Genomic DNA, 26,766 nt, shown 5'->3' on the forward strand with positions numbered 1-26,766 from the left:
TCTCTCGATTTAAATGGGGGCAGTTTAGGGAAGCAGCTCCCATGGCGGCGGTTGAGGGTCTAACGTGCCCAATTTTTCTTTGGCAGTTATTGAAGATTGGGCAAGCATCTTACCGTTAGTTAAGGCATCTTTGGCGCCCAGGACGTGGTCGGCATACAGGAGCCACTGGAGCAGCTGGGAAGCTTTCTGCCTACAAAGGGGCGTGCAGGTACAAAGGGCCACTAGGGTGCAGACTTTAGATTGGTTGGCGCAGCTGAGGCGTGATGGGGTCAGTAGGGCTGGTGCGGCTGGGAGACTGTCGGCTGTTGCATTTTTTAACAAACTCTAGGTCACGCCGACCACTCTGGAGCCTTTCTGGTTAGGAAGGTGTTGAAAGGGTGGGGAAGGGTGGCTCCCCGGCCGAAGGACCGAAGGGAGCCAATAACACAGGACAGGCTGAGGCGGTTAGCCTTGAGCGTGGCTTTTGTGTGTAAATCTGAATACGAGAGGCTGTTGTTTAGGGCAGCTTTTGCTGTGGCATTTGCGGGAGCGCTACGAGTGGGGGAGCTCGTGGCTTCTTCCAAGGTGAAAGGCTCAGGGGGTGTACGGTTGGAGCACGTCCGGGTGACGGACGGGGGCCTTCTATTGTTCGTGCCAAGGTCGAAAACTGACCAGGAAGGCAGAGGAGCGTGGTTGCCACTTACAAAGTAGGATTGCGTTGACAGTTGTCCGGTCAGTTGCGTTGAACAATACCTGTCTGCGCGACCGGCGGGAGGTGAGCTGTTCTTTGTACATGAGGACGGGTCAGCATTGTCCTCGTTCCAATTCCGTAGGGTGCTCGCTAAGGCGACTGAGAAAGCGGGGTTGGACCCCAAAAGGATTGCTCCGCATTCATTTAGAATAGGCGCAGCAACCAGCGCGGCGCAGAAGTGCCTCCCAGCAGCGGAGATTAAACGTCTCGGTAGATGGAAGTCTACACAATATAGAACATACATTAGACCGACAGAGGGGCAAAATTAGTAGCAGTTCTGGGCTGGGAGTCTGGGGTTCTTTATTGTGGTCAAATTTGGCGGGTTAGTCATGATGGTACTCTGTTTTAACAGGTGTTGTAAATGAGAAAGCCCCGACAGTTCGCGTGTGGATTGTAGGGCATTCATACGTCCACTGGGCTCACATCAGGGTGCTGCGGTCGCCGGAGGGACAGCAGCTTGGATTCCCAACGTCCAAGGCAAACTTCCGGTGGGTAGGGCGCAGGGGATTGTTGTGGGCTGATTTGCCGGCGCTCTTGCAGGATGCGCACAGACGGTGGGGGAGGCCTAACATTTTAGTGCTGCACCTCGGGGGGAATGATTTGGGGGCACTTCCTGCATTGGACCTGATCAAAAGGATGTCAGCAGATGTGCATTGGGTGCACACTTGGTTGAAGGAGGTGACTGTGGGGTGGTCGAATGTGGTTGCTAGACTGCATTGGAGACACATTGTCACTCAGAAGGCCGCGTATAACATGCGCAAAAAGGTGAACAGGGAGATGGGAAGGACGGTCACGGGCTTGGGGGGTTTCATGATCAGGCACGAAACTATAACGGCCGACAAAAAGGACCTATTTAGGCCTGATGGTGTCCACCTGACAGACGTTGGGCTGGATATCTTTCTAAAGGACATCAGGGGAGCCCTATTGAGGGTTATTGTATAAAGTTCAGAAATATGGTTATGTGATTGCTGTTGTTATTGTTATTATTGTTACTGTTATTGTAGTGTTTGAGTTATAGGTGCCTGTTGGTTTTGTTTGGCGGCAAGAGTTCACCTGGCTCTTGTGGCGGGTGGTCAATGCCCTGGGGTGCGGGCACAAGGAGAGAAGAGTGACGGTCCAAAAAGAAAGGAGAAGTTATGCCCGCCAGGCGCCGGTCTGGGGGTCCCCTCCCTCGCGAATGTGGGCCGAAGATCTCTCACCATCACAACTCTCTCTGAGTGCCATTGGGCGTGTCAGCCGGGTGTCACGCTGCAGGTATCGGAAGGGGCCTTGACCATCTGCTAGTAGGGGCTAGGATAGGGAGAGATGCCGCCAACGTTGATTCATTACGAACTTGTTGCCAAGTTTTGATTAGGTTGATTAAGTGCATAAGCGTAATTAGAGTAACGCTTAGGCACTAGTTAAAGCGTTTATTTAATAAACGTGGACCGTGACCAGTTCTTTCTCCCAATAATGGTGTGTGTTGTCTTATTTATTTAGATAAGCATTACAGTTTGGAGGACGGAATAGGGGGTTTAGACCTTAATACATTTACATACACACATTTATACTGTACATACACATATTTACACACACACAACCACATATACATTTACATACACACATTTATACTGTCCATACACATATTTACACACACACATCCACATATACATTTATACACACATATTTACACACACACAAAAACACATTTATACACATACAGACACATACACATTTAGACACATACAGACACACACAGGCACATACACATTTATACACATACAGACACACACAGGCACATACACATTAATACACATACAGACACACACAGGCACATACACATTTATACACATACAGACACACACAGGCACATACACATTAATACACATACAGACACACACAGGCACATACACATTTATACACATACAGACACACACAGGCACATACACATTTATACACATACATACACACACAGGCACCCACACATTAATACACATACAGACACACACAGGCACATACACATTTATACACATAGAACAAAAAAGGTGTCCAATGGCACTACTTAAAATGAAATGATATTATCCCCTCTATTCATAAATGACTTATGTGTATTCTACACATTAGTACGGTTGAGGAAGTAGGTGCTATGTAGTAAAAGGAGTTTAGACAAAAAACTGGCAGATAGGTTGGGTGACCTTATCTGGGATAGACTACATTTATAGCACTCTGGGGATTACTCAATTAAATCAAATTGTGGTAACAGAGAGAGTCGTGCAAGGATGTGCAAAGAACAAAGACAAAACTGTCTGAATAAACTAAATTTTTTTAAAAATTAACTTTTATTAAAGGCTAGTTAAAATTGGAAGACAAACACTCTTAGGAGCCAAGATAATCTTACTTATAGAGCGTGTACTAGTTGGTATAGTGGATATATAGTATCTTGAATAAATTGAATATATGGTATGGGGGCTAGTAGCAATACTTCGTATTCAATGTACACCAATAATGAAAACTTGAGTAAGGTTAATCAGTGTGTTATTACTGATGATTGTTGAATGGTTATACACTTTTATTCACTAGTCGTGATATTAGGGACTTTCTATAGAATCCCTTTAAGTTACTCTTTGAGTTTCAGTACATATATACATGTATGGCTATATTATAGCCTGTTCAGGAGCTCAAATGTTAACATTGTCATGGTTTAAATTGTGAGCATTTAATAAAATAAAGGCTTCGTACTAAATATTTGATAATGTCTTCGATATTTAAATATACAAAGTCTGGCAAACATACACACTGTCATACAAGGTATCAGTGAAATTAGAGGTCACACTTCTTAGTAATATTATCACCATTAATAATACAGTGTTTTAATGTTTGTATCGGTGTTACTGTATCTTACATAAGAGATTTATACCAAATGAGGAGATATTGTTAATCTAACATTCATAAGGTTCCATTAAATTTATCCCTGCAGGTGCAAAGATACCTGATATTTGGGACCCTTTGAAAAAGCCGCGAGGCGAAACATGTTAGGGACGTTAGGGACGCTAGGGTACTGGTGATGAGCCCTTGGAGCTCATGTATTTTTAGCTAGCCTTAGGAACCTTGATCATAAACTATACTTTGTACCGTATTAAACTAACCGTAGTTGGGAGTAGTCAATGGGGGCAGAACGCTGGCGTTCATATAAGCTGCTGGATAATTTACAGCTCAAACTTTTTACTATGACAGCCAGCTTATGATTGAATATTGTTGAACGTCAGCAGTAGGAACACCGAAGTATAACTATACATGTATTATCGGTTATGTAATACCTATACACAATACTGAATTAAAGCAACAGGAGTAAATTACTCGTTAATCCACTTAGCTGTTTTCCAAATCAGCCTGTGTTTTGGCTAACAGCATGACAGTCTTCAAAATTAGATTAACTGAGATTTAACTGTTAGCAGTACTCATATTATTTCTAAAAAGCTTTGACTATACAGGTGCTAAATACCGCACTTATATGTTTTCGTCTGGGAATGCTAAACCGCAATTAATATATATTTATCTACTGATTATATCTGCTGGATTGTAACACAACGAAGTTGTTGTGCAGTCTATGTAGCAGCGGTCATTCTATTACTACCCAGAGCACTGATATTATGCTATCCACTTAAAGGCACATTTAGAACTTTTATAACAACAGTCTGTATTATATAACAACAGGAACGCCATTTACTCAGTGTTTATCACTATGTAATAACATTGACAGGGGTATTCAAAAATAAGAATTTTAGAACCAATCTAAATACAATATTAACTAATAAGGTCCCAGTCCCAAATATCAGGTATCTTTGCACCTGCAGGGATAAATTTAATGGAACCTTATGAATGTTAGATTAACAATATCTCCTCATTTGGTATAAATCTCTTATGTAAGATACAGTAACATCGATACAAACATTAAAACACTGTATTATTAATGGTGATAATATTACTAAGAAGTGTGACCTCTAATTTCACTGATACCTTGTATGACAGTGTGTATGTTTGCTAGACTTTGTATATTTAAATATCGAAGACATTATCAAATATTTAGCACAAAGCCTTTATTTTATTAAATGCTCACAATTTAAACCATGACAATGTTAACATTTGAGCTCCTGAACAGGCTATAATATAGCCATACATGTATATATGTACTGAAACTCAAAGAGTAACTTAAAGGGATTCTATAGAAAGTCCCTAATATCACGACTAGTGAATAAAAGTGTATAACCATTCAACAATCATCAGTAATAACACACTGATTAACCTTACTCGAGTTTTCATTATTGGTGTACATTGAATACGAAGTATTGCTACTAGCCCCCATACCATATATTCAATTTATTCAAGATACTATATATCCACTATACCAACTAGTACACGCTCTATAAGTAAGATTATCTTGGCTCCTAAGAGTGTTTTTAAGTGTGTGTCTTCCAATTTTAACTAGCCTTTAATAAAAGTTAATTTTTAAAAAAATTTAGTTTATTCAGACAGTTTTGTCTTTGTTCTTTGCACATCCTTGCACGACTCTCTCTGTTACCACAATTTGATTTAATTGAGTAATCCCCAGAGTGCTATAAATGTAGTCTATCCCAGATAAGGTCACCCAACCTATCTGCCAGTTTTTTGTCTAAACATTTATACACATACAGACACACACAGGCACATACACATTAATACACATACAGACACACACAGGCACATACACATACAGACACACACAGGCACATACACATTAATACACATTCAGACACACACAGGCACATACACATTTATACACATACATACAAACACAGGCACATACACATTTATACACACACACACATACACATACACATTTATACACATACAGACATACACAGGCACATACACATTTATACACATACATACAAACACAGACACATTCACATTTATACACATACATACACACACAGGCAGGTGCACATTTATACACATACATACAAACACAGGCACATACACATTTATACACATACAGAAACACAGGCACATACACATTTATACACATACAGACACACACAGGCACATACACATTTATACACATACATACAAACACAGGCAAATACACATTTATACACATACACACACACTAAGGCACATATACATTTATACACATGCATACACACACAGGCACAAATACACATGCATAAACATACAGACACACACAGGCACATACACATTATTACACATACAGACACACACAGGCACATACACATTTATACACATACACATACAAACACAGGCACATACACATTTATACACATACAGACACACACAGGCAAATACACATTTATACACATACATACACACAGGCACATACATAATGTATACACATACAGACAAACACAGGCACATACACATTTATACACATAGAGACACACACAGGTGCATACACATTTATACACATACATACAGACACAGGCACATACACATTTATACACATACAGACACACACAGGCACATACACATTAATACACATACAGACACACACACAGGCACATACACATTTATACACATACAGACACACACAGGCACATACACATTTATACACATACATACACACACACACAGGCACCCACACATTAATACACATACAGACACACACACAGGCACATACACATTTATACACATACAGACACACACAGGCACATACACATTAATACACATACAGACACACACAGGCACATACACATTTATACACATACAGACACACACAAGCACATACACATTTATACACATACATACAAACACAGGCACATACACATTTATACACACACACACACATACACATACACATTTATACACATACAGACATACACGGCACATACACATTTATACACATACATACAAACACAGGCACGTGCACATTTATACACATACATACAAACACAGGCACATACACATTTATACACATACAGAAACACAGGCACATACACATTTATACACATACAGACACACACAGGCACATACACATTTATACACATACATACACACACAGGCAAATACACATTTATACACATACACACACACACACTAAGGCACATATACATTTATACACATGCATACACACACAGGCACAAATACACATGCATAAACATACAGACACACACAGGCACATACACATTATTACACATACAGACACACACAGGCACATACACATTTATACACATACACATACAAACACAGGCACATACACATTTATACACATACAGACACACACAGGCAAATACACATTTATACACATACATACACACAGGCACATACATAATGTATACACATACAGACAAACACAGGCACATACACATTTATACACATAGAGACACACACAGGTGCATACACATTTATACACATACATACAGACACAGGCACATACACATTTATACACATACAGACACACACAGGCACATACACATTAATACACATACAGACACACACAGGCACATACACATTTATACACATACAGACACACACAGGCACATACACATTTATACACATACATACACACACACACAGGCACCCACACATTAATACACATACAGACACACACACAGGCACATACACATTTATACACATACAGACACACACAGGCACATACACATTAATACACATACAGACACACACAGGCACATACACATTTATACACATACAGACACACACAGGCACATACACATTAATACACATACAGACACACACAGGCACATACACATTTATACACATACAGACACACACAGGCACATACACATTAATACACATACAGACACACACAGGCACATACACATTTATACACATACAGACACACACAGGCACATACACATTTATACACATACATACACACACAGGCACCCACACATTAATACACATACAGACACACACACAGGCACATACACATTTATACACATACAGACACACACAGGCACATACATATACAGACACACACAGGCACATACACATTAATACACATACAGACACACACAGGCACATACACATTTATACACATACAGACACACACAGGCACATACACATTAATACACATACAGACACACACAGGCACATACACATTTATACACATACAGACACACACAGGCACATACACATTTATACACATACATACACACAGGCACATACACATTTATACACATACAGACAAACACAGGCATATACACATTTATACACATACATACACACAGGCACATACACATTTATACACACACAGGCACATACACATTTATACACAAACAGACACACACAGGCACATACACATTTATACACATACAAAGAAACACAGGCACATACACATTTATACACATACAGACAAACACAGGCACATACATATACAGACACACACAGGCACATACACATTTATACACATACAGACACACACAAGTGCATACACAATTATACACATGCATAGAAACACAGGCACACACATTTACCCACATACAAACATACACAGGCACATACACATTTATACATATACATACAAACATACACAGGCACATACACATTTATACATATACATACAAACACAGGCACATACACATGTATACACATACAAACAAACACAGGCACATACACATTTATACACATACAGACAAACACAGGCACATACACATAGAGACACACACATGCACATACACATTTATACACATACAGACACAGACAGGCACATACACATTTATACACATACCGACACACACAGGTGCATACAAATTTATACACATACATAGAAACACAGACACACACACACATTTACACACATACAAACATACACAGGCACATACACATTTATACATATACATACAAACACAGGCACATGCACATTTATACACATATAGAAACACACAGGTGCATACACATTTCTACAGTCTACACATACATACAAACACAGGAACATACACATTTATACACATACAGACACACACAAGCACATACACATTTATACACATACATACAAACACAGGCACATACACATTTATACACATATACACACACACATACACATACACATTTATACACATACAGACATACACAGGCACATACACATTTATACACATACATACAAACACAGACACATTCACATTTATACACATACATACACACACAGGCACGTGCACATTTATACACATACATACAAACACAGGCACATACACATTTATACACATACAGAAACACAGGCACATACACATTTATACACATACAGACACACACAGGCACATACACATTTATACACATACATACAAACACAGGCAAATACACATTTATACACATACACACACACACACTAAGGCACATATACATTTATACACATGCATACACACACAGGCACAAATACACATGCATACACATACAGACACACACAGGCACATACACATTATTTATTACACATACACATACAAACACAGGCACATACACATTTATACACATAGAGACACACACAGGTGCATACACATTTATACACATACATACAGACATAGGCACATACACATTTATACACATACAGGCACATACACATTTATACTAGTGATGTCGCGAATTGTTCGCCGGCGAATAGTTCCCGGCGAACATAGCTTGTTCGCTTTCACAACGGCGTGCGAACATATGCGATGTTCGATCTGCCCCCTATCCATCATCATTGAGTAAACTTTGACCCTGTATCTCACAGTCTGCAGACACATTCCAGCCAATCAGCAGCAGACCCTCCCTCCCAGACCCTCCCAGCTCCTGGACAGCAGCCATTTTAGATTCATTCGGAAGCTGCATTCTTAGTGAGAGGAGGGACAGTGTAGCTGCTGCTGATAGGGAAATTGATAGCTAGGCTAGTGTATTCAGTGTCCACTACAGTCCTGAAGGACTCATCTGATATCTGCTGTAAGGACAGCACCCAAAAAAAGCCCTTTTTAGGGCTAGAACATCAGTCTGTTTTTTTTTTTTTTCCTGTGTAATCTAATTGCAGTTGCCTGCCTGCCAAGCCACTTGCCCAGTGCCACCACTCATATCTGGTGTAACAGTAGTGTAAATAAAAAATAAAATAAAAAATTTTTGACTGTGAAACATCAGTCTGCTTGTGTAATCTAATTGCAGTTGCCTGCCTGCCAGCGTGTGTGCCAGGCCCACCTGCCCAGTGCCACCACTCATATCTGTTGTAACAGTAGTGTAAATTTAAAAAAAAACTTTTTTCACTGTGAAACATCAGTCTGCTAGTGTAATCTAATTGCAGTTGATCTAATGGGAATTAGGTCTATTGTGTCCAGTGTGGTGGGTCTGTCGCCTCACATCCTGTATGTACCCAGAATTATCATCATGGTCATATATTTCTCTATGGTATTGAGTTGATTGAAAACCCCTATTTTGGCCATATTGGGGGAATCTCTCCCTATATCCATAATATTGCTTAGGTCCTCCATATCTATGATTTTCTTTAAATCTATTTGTGGGTGGCCCATTATGATGTTGGGGTCTATAATTATGGCCAGATGGGGTACAATTTCTACTGTCCCTCCTATCTCTGTATTGGTCATTATTGGCATATTGTTCAGAATATACCCTCATATTTATATCGGATTCATAAGAATATTCTGGTGTACGAGTCATCTGTTGTTTAAACAGTCTATTATCACCCCCTCTCCCTATATGTCTATTGGGGTAGATGTATTTTTTATTATTATTATTGGATGTGGTCCATTCATCTCTCTTAGGTTTATTAATGACCGCATCTATTTTAGGTTCTGTTTCTATAGTCTGTGCAGAAACATTATTCTCTAGTCTCTCTTGTGCCATATTCAAAACTCTATTGATTTTTTGGTCTTTTTAGCAATAGTATCGTCCTTTAATTTATTGATCTTAATATATAGATTTTCTTGTTTTTCCTTAAATGTCTGTGAATCCTTAAAAAGCTCCATATTGCTTTCCTCAGTCTTGATCTCTAGATCAATATTAATTAATAAGAATTCCTATTTAATAATCACTTTCATTAATTCTCTTGAGGCGTCATTAATGATTCGGTTCCATTTGTCAGAGATTTCTTGGGAGTTAAGTGTGAAAGCACAGACTTTGACTATAGTCAGACCTTTAGGAACTATATTAAGTTCCAGACACTTATTAAAAAATGATATTTCAATTTTATATTTGGTTTCTGAGACTAGAAGTTTCTCCAAATTCTTAAAGATAGTGTTAATATCTGTCACTGTGTTAGTCCCAGTATTGTCTTCTCTGTTAAGAGCAGAATTAATGTCTGAGCTCACATCAGCTCTGAGACTGCTTAAAGACATATGGGAAGTCATATAGAGACAGATGATAAGCTTTAGAGATCAAAAACAGTATGTTATAATATAGCAGTTCTCAATAATTGAGATCAATGTATTATAAAATAAGAATATAAAAAATATAAAAATACTAGCAACTCTTTACAAGTAAATAGTACAATAAGGAGCATAAACTCAATATTGTTTCTTGAGATATCCGAGGACAGATATTATAACAAACCAGAGGGAATCAACTAAAAACAGAGTAAGATAACCAGTGGCTAACCCTAACAACCGTTACCAAAGTATCATGTGAAATAAACACTATATAAGTGTAAGTACATAGGCAGAGGAAAATTGCCCTAAAACCTTAAATCCTGGTAGCTGTCAATACCTGTTAGGGGGAAGATGTGTATCAATTATGACAATGGTGAAGGACTGCACCCAGATTATGAAACCAAGCTCACTATAAAGGGACCTCCTAACAACAGGACACAAAAAAATGAATGAGATAAAGACGAAATTATAAGAGCGCCAGATGGCTTGAGGTTACTAATAAGCTAAATGGTGTTAAGAAACCAATAAGACAAAACAGATTATAAGTAAATAATAAAACTGTGGTTAAATCCAAAACCAAGTATTTAATATAAATAAACTACAACAGGCTAATATCAAACAGATCAATAGGACTGATCAAATGAGTGAAACATAAAATTTTGCTAATGACCACCTAAAGGTGTAGAGAGCATTGACCAATCGGGCAGTGTTAAAAGTTAAACAATGCTAAAACAATACAAGTAAATGTTTAAAGTGTACATAAACAGTAAACATAAACAGCAGACTCCCTGCTAGGGCAGGTGGGCCAAATCAAAAAGTGAAATGGGAGGATGGTACACGTGTACAAAAATGAAAAAATGAAAAAATAAAAAATATAAAAATAATAATAATAACAGTGTCAATCAAGTGGCAAAAAGAGCCAATATTGGTAATGAAAATTGATCCTATATAAAGTCCTAAATGATGTCCTGGAGAGCGACCAAAAAGAATCCTTATACAAGATCCCAGGTGATGCAGAAAACAATGTGAGGCGTGGGACTTGGTGATCCGTGGCCTACGGATACGTCTAACATCGCACAACTGGAAGTAACAATACCGCGCGAAAATCGGAAACACAAAGACGGATATGACGTATGTCCACTAAACCTTAAGTACTTCTGACGGAACCGGAAGCATCTACGGCGTCACATACGTGATACGCTTGTGGACGCTATTGTTTTTTGGCGGCAATCCTTTCTTTAGTAATATTAATATGATTGATAGATAGATAATTTATAAGGTCCATCTTTATATTCCTCCTTATGTCTTAAAAAAGGCCCATTTTACGGGCCGAAACACGTAGACCTGAGCATAAGGAGGCTTTTATTCTTCCCTGGTGAATCTATTTCCTATAAGACTACTATAAGGATTTTTTTTTTTGGTCGCTTTCCAGGACATCATTTAGGACTTTATTTAGGATCACTTTTCATTACCCATATAGTCTCTTTTTGCCACTTGATTGACACTGTTATCATTTTTATATATTTTTAATTTTTTTATTTTTTTATTTTTGCATATGTGTACCATCCTCCCATTTCACTTTTTGATTTAGCTCACCTGCCCTAGCAGGGTGTCTACTGTTTATGTTTACTGTTTATGTACACTTTAAACATTTACTTGTATTGTTTTAGCATTGTTTAACTTTTAACACTGCCCAATTGGTCAATGCTCTCTACACCTTTAGGTGGTCATTAGTAAAATCTTGTATGCATTTGTTACTTATGTTTCACTCATTTGATCAGTCCTATTGATATGTTATTAGCCTGTTTTAGATCATTTACATTAAATACTTGGTTTTAGTTTTAACCACAGTTTATTATTTACTTATAATCTGTTTTGTCTTATTGGTTTCTTAACATCATTTAGCTTATTAGTAACCTCAAGCCATCTGGCACTCCTATAATTTCATCTTTGTCTTGAAAAAGGCTGTCTAGAACAGCCGAAATGTCGAATTTGCAATGTTGTGAAATACATAAATAAAAACAAATCTTTTTGGAAAAGACCTGTGAGTGCCCTCCCACTTCTTCCACTGCATATCCTGATTTGAGGATTCACCTAGGCAATTCATTGATGAAAGGGGAGTGAGTGCATGTCTCTTTTGGATGATATAAATAAATATATACAGTGTATATATATATATATATATATATATATATATATATATATATACAGGTGGCCCTCGATTTACAACGGTTCAGAATAACAACCTTTTTTTTCAGTCATGTGACTGCTATTGAAAAGCATTGAGAAGCAGTGCATTGATTAAAATAGCCAGTAGGTAAAGCTGTCCTCTTGTGTTGCAGCAAAGATATGCAAGCCAAGCATGCTAAAATTAATCAGTTTAACCAGACCTGAGCTATCGAGCAGCTTGCAAAGGAACAAGATCTTCCTGTCTATAAATCAGTCCAGAACTGTTTGCAGAAAAATGCAAGTAAAGTTTGTGTTGTGTGATTATTCTATTTGGTATATAATGCTGTTTAGCAAATGTATTTGTTCATTTAATTAAGTTTAATTATGTATGCTGTGTTATGTGATTATTTTATTAGGTTTATAATGCTGTTTAGCATTTAAAGTCTTCATTTCAAAGCTTTAAAAATAATGTATTAGGTGTTACTTATGCCAAGTTTGAGAGGGGCCTGGAACCTAACTGCCTCACTTCCCATTGACTTACATTATCAATTTACAATGTTTTAGATTTACAACCATTCCTCCTGGAACCTAACCCTGGCGTAAACTGAGGGCTATATATATATATATATATATAGAGAGAGAGAGAGAGAGAGAGAGAGAGAGAGAGAGAGAGAGAGAGAGCAAGACAGAGTAAATACAGAGAAAATTGGACCAAGGAAAAAACCTACAGCATTAAAACAGAGAAACAAAAAAGGGGAGGTGAGGACTACAACTGCAAGAAAGGAACGATTGGGTGCTTGAGGGAAACGGAGCAATATTTGCATTCCACTGTGTAATACCAGTGCATGCAAATGTGCGCTGGTATTACAGGTAAGGTGCAATGTGAACGCGACCTCGGGTTCGCATTGTACAGAATCATTCTATGGGAGCCTCTTTCTCATGCCCTAAGACACAGCCTGAGAACCTAGCACAGCGAAAATGGTAAGTTGCGCAGTGATGGGCAGCAAATGTAAATATATATATATATGCTTATATACACGTTAACGCATAAATATATATGTATATAAACATATACATATATATTTACAGGAAAAACACAGTTCCCATGGACCGCAATGTACTTTTTAGTGCCGTTTTTTTTTTCTAAAACACCAAACTCGTCAACTTTAATCCCTCATAACTGCTTATTGCAGTTATTTTATTAAAAAATAAAGATGACTATCTATTACCTAGATTACGAGTTTTACATTGCGGCTTTTAACGCTGAAAAAATGGCAATTTCAGCGTAAAAGCCGGAACGCACTATTGGGAGTCGTGTCGGTATAGCTATACCACAAGCATTGAAGCCTGTGACACAACGTCAACCCCACACTAAAAAAAAATATGTTTTTGTGTGGGATTTCCATAGCGCCGGTATAACAGGTTGTGCGGTGGGGCTAAAATGCTTGCCTATACCAACACAATCCATACCGCCATCTGAGAGCAGTAGTTATGGTTTTTTTGTAACAAAAATGTTTTACAAAACTCATAACTAAACTGTTACAAAGTACACTAACACCTATAAACTACCTATTAACCCCTAAACCGAGGCACTCCCGCATTGCAAACACTATATTAAACTTATTAACCCCTAATCTGCCACCCACCCACATTGCGGCTATTAAATAAACATATTAACCCCTAATTTGCTGCCCACCCGCATCGCCAACACTATTTAAATATACAGTTGTGCTCATAAGTTTACATACCCTGGCAGAATTTATGATTTCTTGGCCATTTTTCAGAGAATATGAATGATAACACAAAAACGTTTCTTTCACTCATGGTTAGTGTTTGGCTGAAGCCATTTATTATTAATCAACTGTGTTTACTCTTTTTAAATCATAATGACTACAGAAACTACCCAAATGACCCTGATCAAAAGTTTACATACCCTTGTGATTTTGGCCTGATAACATGCACACAAGTTGACACAAAGGGCTCCATGTACTAAGCAGTCAGCGAGCTACCCGCAACAAATCTCGCATCAAAACTCGCAAACTGATATGTACAAAGCCGTCAATTATGTTAAAACTCGCATCTTTAAAATTGCGAGCGTACTTATCCGCCAAACCTCGCTACCTCTCCATTTTTTACTGTAATTAGACACATTTGACCACCAACTCGCCAAAAATGAATGTACTAAAAAATCTATTTGTCCGCTCGCGTCAATCTCCGCCCCCACCTCGTTATTTTTGCCTCGCCACCTTTTAGGTGGCGGGCAAGGTACAAAACAATAGGAAAGTCACTCTAGACGCCAGTCTAGACATATATAAAAGGCAGTAATATCAGCATTGTACTTACATTGTTCATTTCAGCAGCTATGGAGAGAATTCTGTTTTTGTTTATTCTCCGTGTGATGCAAATCCGGGCTAGAAGACAGAATACTGGAAATGTAGCTAATCAATAATCATGTCAATCAAAATGACGTTTTGCTGATGAGAAAAGTGAGGATTCTTGGATTTTGAAGCGGTTTCAGATCCAGATGAAGCCATATCGAATTTGTAAATAAAGATCACAAAAAAGAGGTGCTCTGTAATTACTCTCCAAAACAATAATAAAGTTGTTTAGAAAAGTTGTACATTTATAGGAGCAAAATTCTATTCCCGCGACTACTATGACGTTCATGACACCTTACATGTCACGTGTTAACAATTGGCCAGACAATTCAACTGAAAGTTAAGTACATCAGCTTAGTCGCGGCGAGCGAGGCGTCAAATTTATCAATATTCCGCCACTGCTTGCGGCGGGCTAGATGTGTCTATTTATTGTGGGATTATTAGTACATAGCAACAGCGGACACCATTTCGCCCGCGGCGAGTAAGTTTAGCCGTGTCTAAAATGATGGATGAATTGACGGCTTAGTACATGGAGCCCAAAGTGGTATTAAAGGTAACCATCCTCACCTGTGATCTGTTTTATTGTAATTAGTGTGTGTGTATAAAAGGTCAATGAGTTTTAGGACTCCTGACAGACCCTTGCATCTTTCATCCAGCGCTGCCCTGACGATTCTGGATTCTGAGTCATGGGGAAAGCAAAATAATTGTCAAAGGATCTGCGGGAAAAGGTAGTTGCACTGTATAAAACAGGAAAGGGATAAAAAAGATATCCAAGGAATTGAGAATGCAAATTAGCAGTGTTCAAACTCTAATAAAGAAGTGGAAAATGAGGGATTTTGTTGAAACCAAACCACGGTCAGGTAGACCAACTAAAATTTCAGCCACAACTGCCAGGAAAATTGTTTGGGATGCAAAGACAAACCCACAAATAACTTCAGGTGAAATACATGACATGTGGTGTGGCTGTTTCAAGATGCACAATAAGGAGGCACTTGAAGAAAGATGGGCTGCATGGTTGAGTCGCCAGAAGAAAGCCATTACTACGCAAATGCCACAAAGTATCCTGCTTACAATACGCCAAACAGCACAGAGACAAGCCTCAAACCTTCTGGCACAAAGTCATTTGGAGTGATGAGACCAAAATTGAGCTTTTTGGCCACAACCATAAACGCTACATTTGGAGAGGAGTCCACAAAGCTTATGATGAAAGGTACACCACTACTACTGTGAAACACGAAGTAAATCAAACAGAAATGCCTCATTTTCTACTTCTTGATTAGAGTTTGAACACTGCTGATTTGCATTCCCAATTCCTTGGATACCTTTTGATATCCCTTTCCTGATTTATATACTTCAACTACCTTTTTCCCACAGATCCTTTGACAATTTTTTTTTCTTTCCCCATAACTCAGAATCCAGAAACGTCAGTGCAGCACTGGATGAAAGATGCAAGGGTCTGTCAAGAGTCCAGAAACTCATTGACCTTTTATACACACACACTAATTACAAGCAAACAGATCACAGATGATGATGGTTACCTTTAATAGCCATTCAAACCCCTTTGTGTCAACTTGTGTGCATGTTATCAGGCCAAAATCACCAGGGTATGTAAACTTTTGATCAGGGTCATTTGGGTAGTTTCTGTTTCATTATGATTTAAAAAGAGTAAACACAGTTGATTGATAATAAATGGCTTCAGCCAAACACTAACCATGAGTGAAAGAAAAGTTTTTGTGTTATCATTCATATTCTCTGAAAAATGGCCAAGAAATCATAAATTCTGCCAGGGTATGTAAACTTATGAGCACAACTGTATTAACCCCTATTCCGCCGCACCCCGATATCGATGCCACTATAATAAAGTTATTAACCCCTATTCCGCCTCTCCCCGATATCGCCGCCAGTAAATAAAGTTATTAACCCCTAAACCTCCAGCCTCTCACATCTCCACCACTAAATAAACCTATTAACCCCTAAACCGCCGGCCCCCAACATAGCAAAACACTATATTAAAATATTAACCCCTAAACCTAACACCCCCTAACTTTAAAATAAAATTACAATATAACTATAGTTAAATAAAAACTTACCTGTGAAATAAAAATAAACCTAACATTAAACTATAAATTAACCTAACCTCTCTATTATAATAAAATAAAAAAACTACCAATTAAAATATCGAAATTACAAATTTTAAAAAAACTAATACTACGAAAAAAAATAAAAAATATAAATTACAAATATAAAAAACAAATCCTACGAAAAATTTAAAAAATCTAAGTTTACCAAAAATTATAAACACTAAAATCACGAAAAATAAAAAAAACACTAAGATTACAAAAAAATAAACGAAATTATCAAAAATAAAAACAATTACACCTAATCTAATAGCCCTATAAAAATAAAAAAGCCCCCCAAAATAAAAACAAAAGAAATCAGCTCTTTTACCTGTAAAAAAAATACAAAATACAGAATAACTCACCACCCAACCAACCCCCCAAAATAAAAAACCTAACTCTAAAAAAACCTAAGCTACCCATTGCCCCTAAAGGGGAATTTGTATGGGCATTGCCCTTAAAAGGGCATTTAGCTCTTTTGCATTGCCCAAACCCTAATCTAAAAAAAAAACCACCCCCCCCCAAAAAAAAAAAAACTAACACTAACCCCAGAAGATCAACTCACGGTTTCTGAAGTCTTGACATCCAGGCGGCGATAAGTCTTCATCCAGGCGGCGAGGTCTTCATCCATCCCGGGGGCGTCTTCTATCTTTATCTCGGCCGCACGGAGCAGAGCCATCCTGGAAGCTGATCCCCTCCTGTGCAGAGCATCCTCTTTATATAGTCGCCGCCGTACACTGACGTTGAATGCAAGGTAGCCTTTTCAAAATGGCGTTCCCTTGCATTCCTATTGGCTGATTTGATTCTTCCAATTCATATTTAATGCAAGGGATGCCTGGCATCAGCCAATAGGAATGGAGGGGTTTAGGGGTTAATAGATTTATTTAGTGGCAGAGATGTGGGAGGCCGGAGGTTTAGGGGTTAATAACTTTATTTAGTGGCGGCAATGTCAGGGAGCAGCGTAATAGGGGTTAATAGCTTTTATTAGTGGCGGCAATGTCGGGGCGGCAGATTAGGGGTTAATAACTTTATTATAGTGGCAGCGATGTCAAGGAGTGGCGGAAAAGGGGTTAATAACTTTATTATAGTAACTTTTTTTTCCCCCTTAGACATCAATGGGGTTGCGTTACGGAGATCGCCATTCCGCACTTCAGGTGCAAGGTTTTTTTCTAACACTCTCTGCCCATTGATGTCTAAGGGGGAAAGCATGCACAAGAACGTCAAAGCAGCCCTTGGATTTTGTGCGTTATGGAGCTTAACGCCACCATATCGACGGCACAAGGAGGCTTTCCTGAAACTCATAATAGCAGCAATATGGAGGGTGAAATAACGCAACTTTTGTTGTGTTCGTTTTGCACCCTGTTTACCGCAAAACTCGTAATCTAGGTGTTCATTTTTTAATAAAGAACATGAAACTTTATTTTTGGGGCATTTGGGGGACATTTATACAATTAACCAGAGATTTGTTTTCTGGTTAATTTTATAAGCACTAATTGCTACAGAGAGCTCATGGTAACCCCTAATCTGCCGCCCCCAACATCGCTGACACCTACATTATACTTATTAACCCCTAATCTGCTGCCTCCAACATCGCCGCCACCTACATTATATTTATTAACCCCTAATCTCCTGCCCCCAATGTCGCTACAACTTACCTATACTTATTAACCCTTAATCTGCCGCCCCCAACATCGTTGCCACTATAATAAACATATTAACCCCTAAACCACCGTACTCCCGCATCGCAAACACTAGTTAAATATTATTAACCCCTATTCTGCCGTCCCTAACATCGCCGCCACCTACCTACATTTATTAACCCCTAATCTGCCGCCCCCAACTTCGCCGCCACTACACTAAATTTATTAACCCCTAAACCTTAGTCTAACCCTAACACCCCCTAACTTAAATATAATTAAAATAAATCTAAATAAAACCTACTATTAATAACTAAATAATTCATATTTAAAACTAAATACTTACCTATAAAATAAACCCTAAGCTAGCTACAATATAACTAATAGTTACATTGTATCTAGCTAAGGGTTTATTTTTATTTTACAGGCAAGTTTGTATTTATTTTAACTAGGTAGAATAGTTACTAAATAGTTACTAACTATTTACTAACTACCTAGCTAAAATAAATACACATTTACCTGCAAAATAAAACCTAACCTGTCTTACACTAACACCTAACCTTACACTACAATTAAATCAAGTACATAAATTAAATACAATTACCTAAATTACAAAAAAAAACCCACTAAATCACACAAAATAAAAAAATAAATTATAAGATATTTAAACTAATTAACCTAATCTAATAGCCCTATTGAAATAAAAAAGCCCCCCCAAAATAAAAAATAAACCCTATCCTAAACTAAACTACCAATAGCCCTTAAAAAGGCCTTTTGCAGGGCATTGCCCCAAAGAAATCAGCTCTTTTACCTGTTAAAAAGATACAAACAACCCCTCAACATTAAAACCCACCACCCACACAACCAACCCCCCAAATAAAAACCTAACTAAAAAAACCTAATCTCCCCATTACCCTGAAAAGGGCATTTGTATGGGCATTGCCCTTAAAAGGGCATTTAGCTCTTTTTCTGCCCAAACCCTAACCAAAAAATAAAACCCACCCAATAAACCCTAAATAAAACCTAACACTAACCCCCGAAGATCCACTTACAGTTTTTGAAGACCCGACATCCATCCTCAACAAAGCCAGGAGAAGTCTTCATCCAAGCCGGCAGAAGTGGTCCTCCAGACGGGCAGAAGTCTTCATCCAGACGGCATCTTCAAAAACTGTAAGTGGATCTTCGGGGTTTAGTTTTAGGTTTTGTTAAGGGTTTATTGGGTGGGTTTTATTTTTAGGTTAGGGTTTGGGCAGAAAAAGAGCTAAATGCCCTTTTAAGGGCAATTCCCATCCAAATGTCCTTTTCAGGGCAATGGGGAGCTTAGGTTTTTTTAGTTAGGTTTTTATTTGGGGGGGTTGGTTGTGTGGGTGGTGGGTTTTACTGTTGGGGGGTTCTTTGTATTTTTTTTTTTTACAGGTAAAAGAACTGATTTGTTTGGGGCAATGCCCGCAAAAGGCCCTTTTAAGGGCTATTGGTAGTTAAGTTTAGGCTAGGAGGCTAGGGGTTTTTTTTTTGGGGGGGGGGCTTTTTTATTTTGATAAGGCTATTAGATTAGGTGTAATTAGCTTAAATATCTTATAATTTATTTTTTTATTTTGTGTAATTTAGTGGGGGGGGGGGGTTGTAATTTAGGTAATTGTATTTAATTTATGTAATTGATTTAATTGTAGTGTAAGGTTAGGTGTTAGTGTAAGACAGGTTAGGTTTTATTTTACAGGTAAATTTGTATTTATTTTAGCTAGGTAGTTAGTAAATAATTAATAGCTATTTAGTAACTATTCAATCTAGTTAAAATAAATACAAACTAAAAATAAACCCTAAGCTAGCTACAATGTAACTATTAGTTATATTGTAACCAGCTTAGGGTTTATTTTACAGGTAAGTATTTAGTTTTAAATAGGAATTATTTAGTTATTAATAGTAGGTTTAATTTAGATTTATTTTAATTATATTTAAGTTAGGGGGTGTTAGGGTTAGGGTTAATAAATTTAGTACAGTGGCTGCAACGGTGGGGGTGGCAGATTAGGGGTCAATAAATGTAGGTAGGTGGCGGCGATGTTAGGGACAGCAGATTAGGGGTTAATAATATTTAACTAGTGTTTGCGTTCCAGGAGTGTGGCGGTTTAGGGGTTAATATGTTTATTATAGTGGAGGTGATGTCCGGAGCGGCCTATTAGTGGTTAATAATTTTATTTTAGTCTTTGCGATGCGGGAGGGCCTTGGTTTAGGGGTTAATAGGTAGTTTATAGTTGTTAGTGTACTTTTTAGCACTTTAGTTATGAGTTTTATGCTACAGCTTTGTAGCGTAAAACTCATAACTACTGACTTTAGATTGCGTTACGAATCTTGCAGGATAGGCTGTACCGCTCACTTTTTGTCCTCCCAGAAAAAGCTTGTAATATCGGCGCTATGGAAGTCCCATTGAAAAAAGACTTTACGCAAATTGCGTAAGTTAATTTGCGTTACGGCCAAAAAGTGTGCGCTACAGCTTTTTTGACAAGACTCGAAATAGCAGCGGTAGTGAAAAAGCAGCATTATAACCCACTGCTTTTTCACTCATAACGCAAGACTCGTAATCTTGCCGATTATTAATTAATATTAAATTATTTAAACATATTATATTGTGTTCTGTTGCAAATTTGGGTTCGCGAACGGCGAACGCGAACTTCCGCAAAACCGGGCGAACCGCCATAGACTTCAATAGGCAGGCGAATTTTAAAACCCACAGGGACTCTTTCTGGCCACAATAGTAATGGAAAAGCATGCTGGAGGGGGATCCATGGCAAAACTCCCATGGAAAATTACATAGTTGATGCCAAGTCTGGTTTTAATCCATAAAGGGCATACATCACCTAACATTCCTAAATTGTTTGGAATAACGTGCTTTAAAACATCAGGTATGATGTTGTATCGATCAGGTAGTGTAAGGGTTACGCCCGATTCACAGTGCGCAGTGTAGGTGACATGCTTTGCAGACCAGGTATCAGTGGTCAGATAGACCCTTGCCCCAACACTGTGTGCCAGACATGCCATTATAGCACACTTATATGGCTTTGGCGTTCTTTTTGGTAAATAGAAGGCTGCTAAATGCCACTGCGCACCACACGTGTTTTATGCCCAGCAGTGAAGGGGTTAATTAGGGAGCATGTAGGCAGCTTGTAGAGTTAATTTTAGCTTAAGTGTAGTGTAGTAGACAACCCAAAGTATTGATCTAGGCCCATTTTGGTATATTTCATGCCACCATTTCACCGCCAAATGCAATCAAATAAAAAAAAATTGTTCACTTTTTCACAAACTTTAGGTTTCTCACAGAAATTATTTACAAACAACTTATGCAATTATGGCATAAATGGTTGTAAATGCTTCTCTGGGATCCCCTTTGTTCAGAAATAGCAGACTTATATGGCTTTGGCGTTGCTTTTTGGTAATTAGAAGGCTGCGAAATGCCACTGCGCACCACACTTGTTTTATGCCCAGCAGTGAAGGGGTTAATTAGGGAGCATGTAGGGAGCTTGCAGAGTAAATTTTAGCTTAAGTGTAGTGTAGTAGACAACCCAAAGTATTGATCTAGGCCCATTTTGGTATATTTCATGCCACCATTTCACCGCCAAATGCGATCAAATAAAAAAAAATTGTTCACTTTTTCACAAACTTTAGGTTTCTCACAGAAATTATTTACAAACAACTTATGTAATTATGACATAAATGGTTGTAAATGCTTCTCTGGGATCCCCATTGTTCAGAAATAGCAGACTTATATGGCTTTGGTGTTGCTTTTTGGTAATTAGAAGGCTGCTAAATTCCACTGCGCACCACACGTGTTTTATGCCCAGCAGTGTAGGGGTTAATTAGGGAGCATGTAGGCAGCTTGTAGAGTTAATTTTAGTTTAAGTGTAGTGTAGTAGACAACCCAAAGTATTGATCTAGGCCCATTTTGGTATATTTCATGCCACCATTTCACCGCCAAATGTGATCAAATAAAAAAAAATTGTTCACTTTTTCACAAACTTTAGTTTTCTCACAGAAATTATTTACAAACAACTTATGCAATTATGGCATAAATGGTTGTAAATGCTTCTCTGGCATCCCCTTTGTTCAGAAATAGCAGACTTATATGGCTTTGGCGTTGCTTTTTGGTAATTAGAAGGCTGCTAAATGCCACTGCGCACCACACGTGTTTTATGCCCAGCAGTGAAGGGATTAATTAGGGAGCATGTAGGCAGCTTGTAGAGTTAATTTTAGCTTAAGTGTAGTGTAGTAGACAACCCAAAGTATTGATCTAGGCCCATTTTGGTATATTTAATGCCACCATTTCACCGCCAAATGCGATCAAATTTAAAAAAAACAAATTTTTTCGCAATTTTAGGTTTCTCACTGAAATTATTTATAAACAACTTGTGCAATTATGGCACAAATGGTTGTAAATGCTTCTCTGGGATCCCCTTTGTTAAAAAATAGTAGACATATATGACTTTGGCGTTGCTTTCTGGTAATTAGAAGACCGCTAAATGCTGCTGCGCGTCACACGTGTATTATGGCTAGCAGTGAAGGGGTTAATTAGGTAGTTTGTATGGAGCTTGCAGGGCTAATTTTAGCTTTAGTGTAGAGATCAGCCTCCCACCTGACGCATCAGACCCCCTGATCCCTCCCAAACAGCTCCCTTCCCTCCCCCACCCCACAATTGTCCCCGCCATCTTAAGTACTGGCAGAAAGTCTGCCAGTACTAAAATAAAAGGATTTAAAAAAATGTTATAGCATATTTACATATGCTGTGGTGTAGCATCCCCCCTTAGCCCCCAACCTCCCTGATCCCCCCCAAAACAGCTCTCTAACCCTCCCCATCTGCCTTATTGGCGGCCATCTTGGGTACTGGCAGCTGTCTGTTATTATTTCACAGTCAAAAAAGTGGTGTTTTTTTAAGTGTACACTACTGTTACACCAGATATGAGTGGTGGCACTGGGCAAGTGGGCACAGTATACGCTGTGAGCCTGACACACACGCTGGCAGGCAGGCAACTGCAATTAGATTACACAGGAAAAAAAAAAGCAGACTGTCTGATGTTCTAGCCCTAAAAAGGGCTTTTTGGGGTGCTGTCCTTACAGCAGAGATCAGATGAGTCCTTCAGGACTGTAGTGGACACTGAATACACTAGCCTAGCTATCGGTTTCCCTATTAAATCAGCAGCAGCTACACTGTCCCTCCTCTCACTAAGAATGCAGCTTCCGAATAAATCTAAAATGGATGCTGTCCAGGAGATGGGAGGGTCTGGGAGGGAGGGTCTGCTGCTGATTGGCTGGAATGTGTCTGCTGACTGTGAGGTACAGGGTCAAAGTTTACTCAATGATGACGTATAGGGTGCGGACCGAACATCGCATATGCGGCGAACGCAAACATGCTATGTTCGCCGGGAACTATTCACCGGCGAACTATTCGCGACATCACTAGTTGCAATATATTTTTATTTTTAATATTCTGATGCTTAAGAATAGCAGTATTATAATTCACCCTAGCTTTTGAGTGCTTCCCACTTTAACAATTCTCTTTGCAATTTCTTGTCTGTGTATTGGGAGATCACAGATTTTCTGGGACAGCCAAGGGTTTGAGCTATAGACCTATCTTGTTTGTTTTTTCACACATAAATATATATGTAAATCATGCAAAATATTTGGGGGGATTTTAACATATGTTTTACCTTCACATTCTGTACCCTGAATAACTAGTTAAATAGCTCTCACGCTAAAATTTGCCTTTCTAATTTTTTGTGGAAGGACCTTGAAGTACTAATGAGATAATCTTCCCATATCCAAGAGCTTTAGATCATGAAGCCTTAAAGAGACTTTCCAGCCAAAATTGGAATCCACGTAGATGCATTTCAGTTTTGATTAGATGTATTTTTGTAATATGCATGCATTAGCAAAAAAGCTGCTACTAAAAGTTATAGCTGTTTCAAAAGTGTATTTAAGTAAGCACCGTGCGCAGAACCGTCTTTAACACAGGGCAAAAGGGGCAGCTGCCCTGGCCCCAGTCTTTGTTGAGGGGCCCAAGAGTCCTAAAAAAAAAAAAATTTTTTTTTTTTTTAGTTCATGCCAGACTGCTGATGTCATGTGACATGGAGGACACACACAGTCAGTCCTAATATTGTCACAGTCAAAAGTTCTTTGCTTATATTTATTTGTGAGAAACTGTGCCAGACCATGCCGATGTCATGTGACATTCCAAGCTAGTGCCATGTGCTGTTTTAGATGTGCACTGTGCAGCACTGGATGCTAAGCCCTAACTAGGCATCCAGTCAATCCCACTGCATCAGAAAAGGTCCTGCTGGGGTTACTACTGTCACCAGGTAACTGCTCTGGTGGTGGAGATTGTTTCTGGGTAGGGCTCACTATAGGCGCATGCAGCAGAAAGCTGGAGTGGCAGGCACGTGAGGATTTGAGCATCTGTGCAGCTGCACACACTGCTCTCTTCAGTCTTGAGGCTGTGTGACTAGTCTGTATCCATGCAGCCTTGGGCAGACAGCATCCAGTCTGCTGGTCCCCTTAGCCCTGCTCTTTCTGCTGTGGCTCTAAGATCAACTAACTGAAGTTTGTTAGGAAAACAGTGTTTTGTAGAAAGGTGTCAGAAGAATAAGTGAGTGTACACATGCCCGTCCCCCATGCAGCATTGTCTAGTGCAGGATGAGAGGGAACTTGTTCCTAGCAAAGTAGTGACATGTGCTGCTGTGGCTGATGTATAGTGTCATGCTGATACTTCACACATTAAGGTAAGGTTTATTTTTATAGTTTTTATTTCTCTCTGTTTCAGATTTTACAGCTTCCCATAGTAGTTCTACTGTTCCAGTCAGTAAACTTCTGTCTGCACCTCTATGCTTCCGCCTCAGTCTTTACCTTGCTTTGCTCCTGTTGGCTGCCCTAAATCTCTTTAACCAGCTAACCTCACACCAGAATCACATTCAAAAGCATATTAAATTAATCCAGAGGGGAGGAATTTATATATTTATTTACTTATTAGTACTGCTTAGGTCCAGTTTCACATATTGCAATTTTTTTTAATGATTAGCCCAGCAGTGATTTAGTTGTTTTTTTGGTATATTGGGGTGGAGAGCGAAATTGCATGGGGGGGGGGGGGGGCAAGAAAATGTTTGCCCAGGGTCCAGTCAGTAATAAAGACGGCCCTGACCGTGCGCAAGCATTTTAAACACAGCATTTGCTCAGAGAGCCTAAGGTGCTTTTACCATATGGTAACGACTACGTTTGTTAATTTCTGATACAATACAAGCCCCTCTAGAGCTCTTAGCAGCTGCAGTATTTAACATGCTGGTGTACTGAAATTATTTAATTATGTTTCACATGCACGTGCAGAGAAGAAATGTTAACACTAAAACAATGATAACTTTTAATAGA

The 26,766-nt window shown here is 38.7% G+C and overlaps 1 long non-coding RNA gene across 1 annotated transcript in view; it reads left to right on the forward strand.

Annotated features, from left to right (window-relative positions):
- The first annotated feature begins 14,189 nt into the window (after positions 1 to 14,189).
- The window catches only part of LOC128647756 (uncharacterized), an 81,439-nt gene continuing 68,862 nt past the window's right edge, over positions 14,190 to 26,766 (forward strand). Inside the window, exon 1 of the long non-coding RNA XR_008400406.1 lies at positions 14,190 to 14,214. This is a non-coding gene — a long non-coding RNA (uncharacterized LOC128647756). The remainder of the gene's footprint in view (positions 14,215 to 26,766) is intronic.

The sequence above is a fragment of the Bombina bombina genome, chromosome 2, assembly GCF_027579735.1.
Source record: "Bombina bombina isolate aBomBom1 chromosome 2, aBomBom1.pri, whole genome shotgun sequence".
NCBI lineage: Eukaryota > Metazoa > Chordata > Amphibia > Anura > Bombinatoridae > Bombina > Bombina bombina.